Genomic DNA, 8,602 nt, shown 5'->3' on the forward strand with positions numbered 1-8,602 from the left:
AAAAAAAAAAAAAAATCCACTTAAAAAATGAACTGTAGACTTGAAAAGACACTTCACCAAAGAAGATAGTCAGGAGGCCAACAAATATGTGAAATATCTATGATCTGGTCATTAGAGAGAAGCAAATAAAAACAGCAATGAGATATCATCTCAGCTCAACATTAATAGCAGAATGAAAAAATTGCCGACAAGGGTATGGAGAGATTAAAACCCTTATACAATGTTATTGGGATGGTAAAGTGATTCAAGCAGTGTGTAAAATGTTATGTAATTCCTTAAAATTTGGAAGAAGAAATATCATATAATCAAGTAACCCCACTATAAGGTATATATCCTAGATCCGTAGGTACCATGGCACAAAGACATATATTCATATCCATGACAGTCACAAGATTTATTCCTAATAGCAAAAAGATGGAAGCAACCTAAGTCCTCATTAAAGGGTGATTGGATTTAAAAAAAAATGTATGGTACATTCACATAATCAAATACTATGCAGTATGAAAGAGTTATGATGAATCAACAAAACACCTGAACTATGGATGAACCTAGAGGACATTATACTGAGTGAAATTATTCAATCACAAAGAAAAAATGCTGTATGATACCATGACTGTAAACAGTAAAGAAAAGTTTTACTCACATAAAGAAACGCTATTTAAACGTTAGCAGAGGTGAGAGGGTAAGGAAAAGCAAATTGCCAACTGGAGGGAAAACACTTACTAACTTGAGTAAAGGGAAAGAGGGAAGCAAGTACAAAGTTATCAAGGTAAAGGAAAATATTTGGAGGAGCATAAGAATTAATGGCAAAAAAGATGAATACTATTACATACTCAATCCTAGAGTAACATTAATAACAATCTCAGAATAGATACATAAATGCTCAAGCTGAACAGGAGTGGGAAGAAAAAAGGTACTATGCCTATGAATATATATATATATATATATATATATATATACACACTTCTATGTATGTTTATATATATATATGTGTGTGTTGTAATTATATGTATGAATATAGTAGAGCATATGGGGAGCCAAATAATGAAAACTTTTGTCATAACTGAACGCCTTGATGAAAAGAATTGCTGGGTTTAGGGCTCAGTGCCTTAATATTAATCTCTGGGGACACTGGAGTCAATTGGTATAACATAGTCCACAAAGACTATATTTTACATCTTACTTTGGTGAGTAGTAGAGTCTTAATAGCCTGTGAGTGGCCATCTAAGGTACAGTTAATTATCTCTGAGCAAACAAGAGTGAAGAAAATCAAATGAAACAATTACTCCAAAGCATTAAAGGGCATCATGGACCCCACCCTCCACAACCTTGAGACCAGAACCATATGACACCTAGGTATCACTCTGATTGCTTTGAAAAGGATCACAGAGTAAGTTCTGGATATAATAAAACAAACAAACCAAAAAAAAACAAACTCACTGCCGTCAAGTCAGATCCAACTCATAGCGAACTCTCGTTGGGTTTCTGAGGCGATATCACTATGGAAGTAGATTGTGCAAAATGTGAACAAAACTCAAAATCATAAAAAAAAAAAAAAAAAAAAAAAGATCAGGTTTACTGTACTGAAAGAGTCTGACAAAATCTCAAAATTATGTCCCTTAGACACTCTTTAAGCCTAGAACTCAACTCAGCCCCATGGCTCAACTTTCAGTCAAACAATAGGCCTATAAGATTAACAATAACACAAGAGAGGTACACAGTCCATAGAACAATCAAATATATGAGATAAAAATGTATATCCCAGTGATAAAGCTCAGAAGGGAAGAAGAGCTAGGAAAGAAGGACAAATGTAAACAGTGAATACAAGAGGATGTGGGACGAGTGTTGTTACATTGTAGGGATTATAATCAACGTCAGAAAACAAAATGTATATGAACTGTCTAATAGAAAACCAATTTACTTTGTAAATTTTCACCCAAATCACAATAAAAAGAAGAAAAAAAAAATAGAAAGAAGGAAAAAAAAAGGTCCCTGGGACGTGCAATCATTTTGGGATCAGCTGTTAATGCAAAAGTTGGATGTTCAATGTGAACCCACCCAGTAGCAACAAGAAAGAAAGGTCTGGTGATCTTCTGTAAAGGTTACAGCCAAGGAAACCCTAAGGTATAGCTGTACTCTATAACACATGTGGGTCATAATCATGATTCAGATTTGACTTGACAGGTTTTTTTTTTTTTTTTTTTTTACTGCATGGAAACATTTTCCTAAGTATTTGTAATTCACAAATATGTAATGATAATTTTATTTGTTGTTTATGTAGTAGTAAATGAACACATAGTATGGAGTTTGGTCTACATTCCAAAGTAAAAATGAAATAAAATATATAAAAAATGAATATAAATATGTATAAGTTAATGTCTTCTCTCCAGGAAATTACAATCATTTTGGATAGCCTTAAATATTGGGGGAAATAAATAAAACTTTAGTAATGATTTATGGCAACACCTGACCCATACATTTTATCAGAGCTCCCCTGACCTTATCGTCATCAGACAATAGATGAGTGGTTTCAATACAAGAATGAAGTTAGTATATAAAATTGACACAACCATATCATAGGTGACTTATATGATTTGGATTTCATGTAGATGAAAATGGCAGCCCCAGAAAAGTCTCACAATACAAGTATGACAAGCATGTGGCAAAGACTTCTTTGTAGGCATTTATAGAATATGGGTGGTGAACAGTAGGGATGATGAGACTGTAGGAAGTCACTATGAGGGAGAATGGCACCTGGGACATTGACACACAGCAGATGTGCATGATATACTCAAAGACAGAGGATTCAGCCAAGTACACAAGAGTGAGGGCATCAAAGAAGAAATTATTGACCTTATTTGGTTTGGAGGAAGAAGATTTGGCAATCTACTTCTGTAAAGGTTTACAGCCTTGGAAACCCAATAGAATTACTATGAATCAGAACTGATTCATTGGCATCAGCATGTGATTTGCAAAATAGGAAGCACAGGACAGCAACTGTCAGTATGAGACTATCAGCTGACCTCAGAAACCGAAGCCCCACAGTAATCTTCTGGTACTTTTGCCAGTTTAATAGATGATGATAAATAGTCACATAGAAGTAATAGGACATGGCTTCTAAGAGGAAACAAGCTTTATCACCCAAGTGAGGAAAAATTTTTATAACCCATAACCTGCAGGGGAAGTGGACTTCTTCCAATATAAGCAGTCAGTAGCCATTTGTGTCACAATGGTGAAAACCAGCATCATGTCCATGAGGAAGAGTGTTCAGTAGAAAGTACATAGACATATGCAGCCTATAGTCCATGGAGTCAAGAGAATATGATATCATTGCCCATAAGAAAGGTGAAAAACCACTGTCAGCACCAGTACAAAGAAAAAGAAGTGGGCTTCTCCAAGGTTACAAAATACTTAAATTAAATTTGAGATGCGGTTGCTGTCTTCCATGGTTTCAAAGACCAGTGGCATTATGAATGGAAGAATAAAAAGAAAAGATGGTTTAAAACATTGCATTTGAATTACATACTTCTTCAAAAATGTACTGGTGTGAAGTTGATGTGTCTTATTTAAAATGTTTTGTCTATCATTGGCTAAATATTTAAATATATTTATGGGCATAAAATTATTATTTTGTTTTTTCCTTATTTGTAAGGTTTTCATGATAAGTAAATTTTTCTCTGGCTAAGCTTTGACTCTTCAATGAATCAAAATATTTGATAATATGATGCTGGTGTATTTGACATCATAATTAATAGATGATGACTCAATGGCACACAACAACAACAATGAAATTATTAAAGAAATTTGTCATTTATTCCTGTTCCTATATTGTATCACTCATAGTATTTTTCAAAACAATTCAATTTTTAAGTCTATAAAATCAAACTACATGGTAATGAGAACTACACATCTTTAGCATATCAAAATTCATTGAAGTATGCCAAAATTGATTGATTTTTCTTGACAATACTTATTCCAGGATGATACTATTACTTCCAAAAAGATTCACTTTCTCAGGTGAAGAGTTGGAAAGTCGGTGTTCAGGTGGTAACAAATTAATTTGCAAATGTTTGTTAAGGTTAGATGGGAACTCTGGTGGCATAGTGCCCAAGGTATTTGACTGCTAACCACAGGGCTGGCTTTTCCAACCCTCCAGCCACTCCTCGGAAGGAAGGTTGGCTAATCTACTTTCGTAGTGATACCGCCTCGGAAACCCAAGGAGTCGGCGCTAGGAGTCGGATCCAACTCCATGGCAGTGATTTGGTTTGGTTTGGTAAGATTAAATTATGGAGTTATAGATTAGCTTAAGGAGTTGTGTACTGGAGAAAAAAAAAAAAAAGATTCATTTTTCTTGGATTTAGAATCTCTTTACCCCATTATAAGATTATGCACACTTCTCTTGATAATTCAAAAATCAATGTCACATTTGGATCTACTTCTGATGCATGCTATTTCTCGTCAGCCTGTGTTTTTCTTGGGTTTTAGCATGGCTTATTCTTTCTTCATTGTTGAAAACTGCTACAATATATGGTAGGTTTTACGGTACCTGGCTAGGAGTTGAATTCGATTTAATGCTTTCCCATCTCTAAGCCCAGGCTTCTAATTCCTCTAGTTTTCTTGTTTTTGTCTTCCTTTTGATTAGCGTTTCCCTAAGAATTTTTTTTTTCCTTGTACGGAGTCTGTGCCTTGTTATTCTTTCAGCTATCATCCATTGTTATACTACTGATTCTGTGATAAGAAGTGTGAGTGAAGACATATTCTATAATTCTATGATTAAATATCAGTGTTTTGCTGGGCTAGTATTCCTCAGCTTTCCCCATCTTCGGTGAGAAAGGAAGACAAAAGTGGTTAGATTTGAGAAGGACCTCCTGCTTTAGGTGAAATAAAATCCTTCCACACTTCAGAGTAGGTTCTATTTTCTGGGGCTGCTTGAAGTTTATTTCAAAATGGTTACTCCCATCCCCCACCCCCAGTTTCAAAGAGCCCTGGTGGCACGGGGGTTAATGCACTCAGGTGCTAGCCAAAAGGTCAGCAGTTTAAACTCAAGTGGGAAAAAGATGAAACAGTCTACTTCCATAGCCTTGGAAACCCTATGGGTCAGTTTTGCTGTCTTACAGGGTTGCTGTCTGTTAGAATCCACTTGATGGCAGTAGGTTTGTTTTTTGAATCAGAGCTTGGATGCAATTTTTCTTACCTTTTCACTATAAGAATTCCACAGAGATCCTAATACTTAGTGCACAAGAGTGTGGAGAATTTATAAAATTGTAGTCACCAGGGGCTAATCACCCTTATGTTAGTGTACACTCAGCTTCCAGCCATTCATCAAATTTACCGTGTAAATGTTCCTCCCAGTTTATGGTTCCTGTATTTTCTGCTTTACATAAGGTCTTGGCTTTGCCCTTCTGGATTGTCCTATCTCTGCAGATACTGGCGTGGTGATTTGCACGACCTTGGTTCTGGGATGAGTCCAGTGTAAGTCAATGATTTTCAATTTGATCAGCTTTTTTTTGTATGTTCAAAAGAGAAATAACAATGTTCATCCTCTTTACGTGTCAACTAAAACTAGAAGTTCTAATTACCTTCTTAAAGGTGATATCAAGTACTTTGTTTATTTTTTTAAAAAAATATTATTAATAGTTTGTTTATTTATTAAAAATCACTTAAACCTTTCATCACCAATCATATGACAGAGTATTCCTTGAGGTAGAAACACATATAACTGAAATGGCTGTGTAACCTTTTTTTTTTTTTTTTTTTTAAATCATAAAGGACATCATTGTAATTGATGCATGGTTTACCCATGGGATCAGAGCTGCAAACTAGGGGTATTTTCTCTGAGGGCTTCCTGTGCAAAAAAAAAAAATTTAGCCTTGGGCCATTGAAGCAGCAACTTCACAGTATTTAGATTCTTTCTTCAGGAAGACTCTGTGTTTCTGATAATAGAAGTTCTAAGTAGAGTCAATTTTCTTCCTATGAGTAGGTAAGAATAATTTTCTCAAGAAAATTTTTAAGAAAACGTGTTATATCTTAAGCTGCCTAGTAAAAGTTGGGAATAAAATGGAGAATGTCCAACAAGCCATTTGTCAGAGTAGAAAAAGTCATTTAATTAATGTGTTCTATTGAGTTAGAGAAGGAGCTCTGGTGGGTCAGTGGTTAAGGGATTTGGCTTCTAACTGAAAGAATGGCTGTTTGAACCCACCAGCTGCTAGGGGGAAATATAAGGGTAACTCTTCTTGAAAAGATTTACAGCCTAGAAAACCCTACTGGGCATTTCTACTCTGTTGTATAGGGTATTTCTGAGTCAGAACCAATGTGTTGACAGTGGGCATTGTTGATTTTTTTCATTGAATTAAAAGGACCTTAGTAGGAGCTCTGGTAGCATAGTGCCTAAGGCATTTTACTGCTAACCAGAAGGCTGGCAGTTCAAACCCAGCAGTCATTCCTCCGAAAGAAGGTTGGGCAATCCACTTCCTTAGTGATACTGCCTCAGAAACACAAGGAGGGGTCACTATGAGTTGGATCCAACTTGAGGGCAGTGAGTTTGGTTTGGTTTTGGTTTTAGTTATTCAGTAAGGAGTCGTGGTGGTTAAGATCTTGGCTGCTACTGAAAGGTCCACAGTTTGAACTCAACAGATGCTGCAAGGGGAAAATGTTTGGGGAAATATTTACAACCTTGGAAACACTGTGGGGCAGTTCTACTACATCTTACAGGCCACTGTGAGTCAGAATTGATTGGACAGCAAAGGTTGGGTTTTGAATTTATTGAATTAGAATAATGTATTTTAATTAGATAATGTTAGTATGTATTATCATCTGGTGAGGCAGCCTAATTAACTCATTTTCTATCCTACAGAAGTTTTACTTCCATAAGTTGATAAATTTTATTTTACTTTGCAACAGATGTAATGTCTCAAGTCCAGAGTAGGCTAGAGCAACAGTCACGTATTAAACTAACAAATCATCTCAATGATACATACTCACTTCAGTAGAGTTATATATTGTCTCTCTCTCTCTCTCTCTCTCTCTCTCTCTCTCTCTCTATATATATATATATATATATATAGGCAGTACAGCCCAGCAAGCAAGCAAATGAAAATCTGGTGTTTGTTTTTATTGGTAGACTTCAGATCTTAACAGAAGAAAATGAGCCCAAATTTAATGTCTTTTTATTGAGGCCTAACACTTTATATTTGTATTCTATTTTAATCATGCATTAAACTGATATTAAAAATATGAAAAGCATGTTTTATCAAATTCAGGTGGAACTGCTTAGGGGAAAAGACCTTTATTTGTCTTTAACTATCTAAGTATAAATTGAAAAACAACCAACCATTCAGTGTATAATTTCTGAAACATCAGAAAGAAGTTTAGAATAATTGGAATATCATGATTTATAAAGATATTTTTTAATAAATCAATCAAATAGATCAATGATTAGGTCTCCTTGGAAATTGAAATATAAGTGAACTTGAAGTCTTCTTGAAGGTAAATGATAAACTATCCTTGAAATTTTTCTTTTATTTCTATAAATACTACAGTTCTATTTTTAGTATACAATACATAGTGTTTCCTTTGTGTTTAAAGGTTGAGAAGACTAAGTGCATTAAATGAAAGTTAGACCAGGGCAGTGGAAGTATCTAGAAGATACCTTTACTTTGCTTGGAATATTTCACCTTAGAAAATTTATTGAAACTTTCTATGACTCTTGTCTTAAATATTAAAATATATCCAGTTCATATCAGGGAATTTTGTGAATTCATTCATTCATTCATCCATGCATTTGGTCCTACTAATTAAGCAACAAATGATTATTGAGCAAATGCTCTATTCCAGTTTCTTCGCTAAGCCCTAGGTAATAAGAGATAACAATAATAGATGCTCTTCCTATAAACATAGAAAGTAGAGTATCATATATTTAATGAGATGATGTATAAATAAAGCCTATCCAAATATCTGTAGTATACATTGTATCTATTTCTCTATGTCAAGTCCATGCTATTCATTTTAATATAGCCAATAAGGTAGTGCATGTTTTTTTTTTTTTTTTAATACATCCCATCCAAGAGAAAACTTAGTTTGAAAGTTTATCTAAAAATATATTAGCATTTTATTTTCATTACATATTTATTCCTCAAAAGAACATCACATTTTTGGCCAGAATGTAAATCACTCCTATGGCTTCCAGCCAAACAATAGACAGGCATATAAGGTGAGCTTTACACTAAGTGTACTTCCGTAGAGATATCACCTCAGAAACCCAAGGCTTCTGTGAGTCAGAATCAACTCAAGGGCAATGAATTTATTTATTTATTTATTTTTATGGTTTGAGGTGCACTCATCAGAACAATCAACCATGAAAGATCAGAAAGATAGTATTTTCACAGGGAGATAACTCAGAGGGCACAAATGCTTAGAAAAGACGGAAACAAATAAAAGGAAAACACAGAAAGGAAGTGGAAAGGGAGACCTGTTACATTGTGGGGATTACCATCAATGCCATGAAGCAAAATGTGTATAAATTGTTGCATGAAAAATGAAATTGCTCTGTAAATTTCATTCAAATCACAATGCAAAATATAACAGGAATAATTAAAAAAAAAAA

This window comes from Orycteropus afer, unplaced genomic scaffold (assembly GCF_000298275.1).
Source record: "Orycteropus afer afer isolate SDZICR_OR568_19922 unplaced genomic scaffold, OryAfe1.0 scaffold00840, whole genome shotgun sequence".
Lineage (NCBI taxonomy): Eukaryota > Metazoa > Chordata > Mammalia > Tubulidentata > Orycteropodidae > Orycteropus > Orycteropus afer.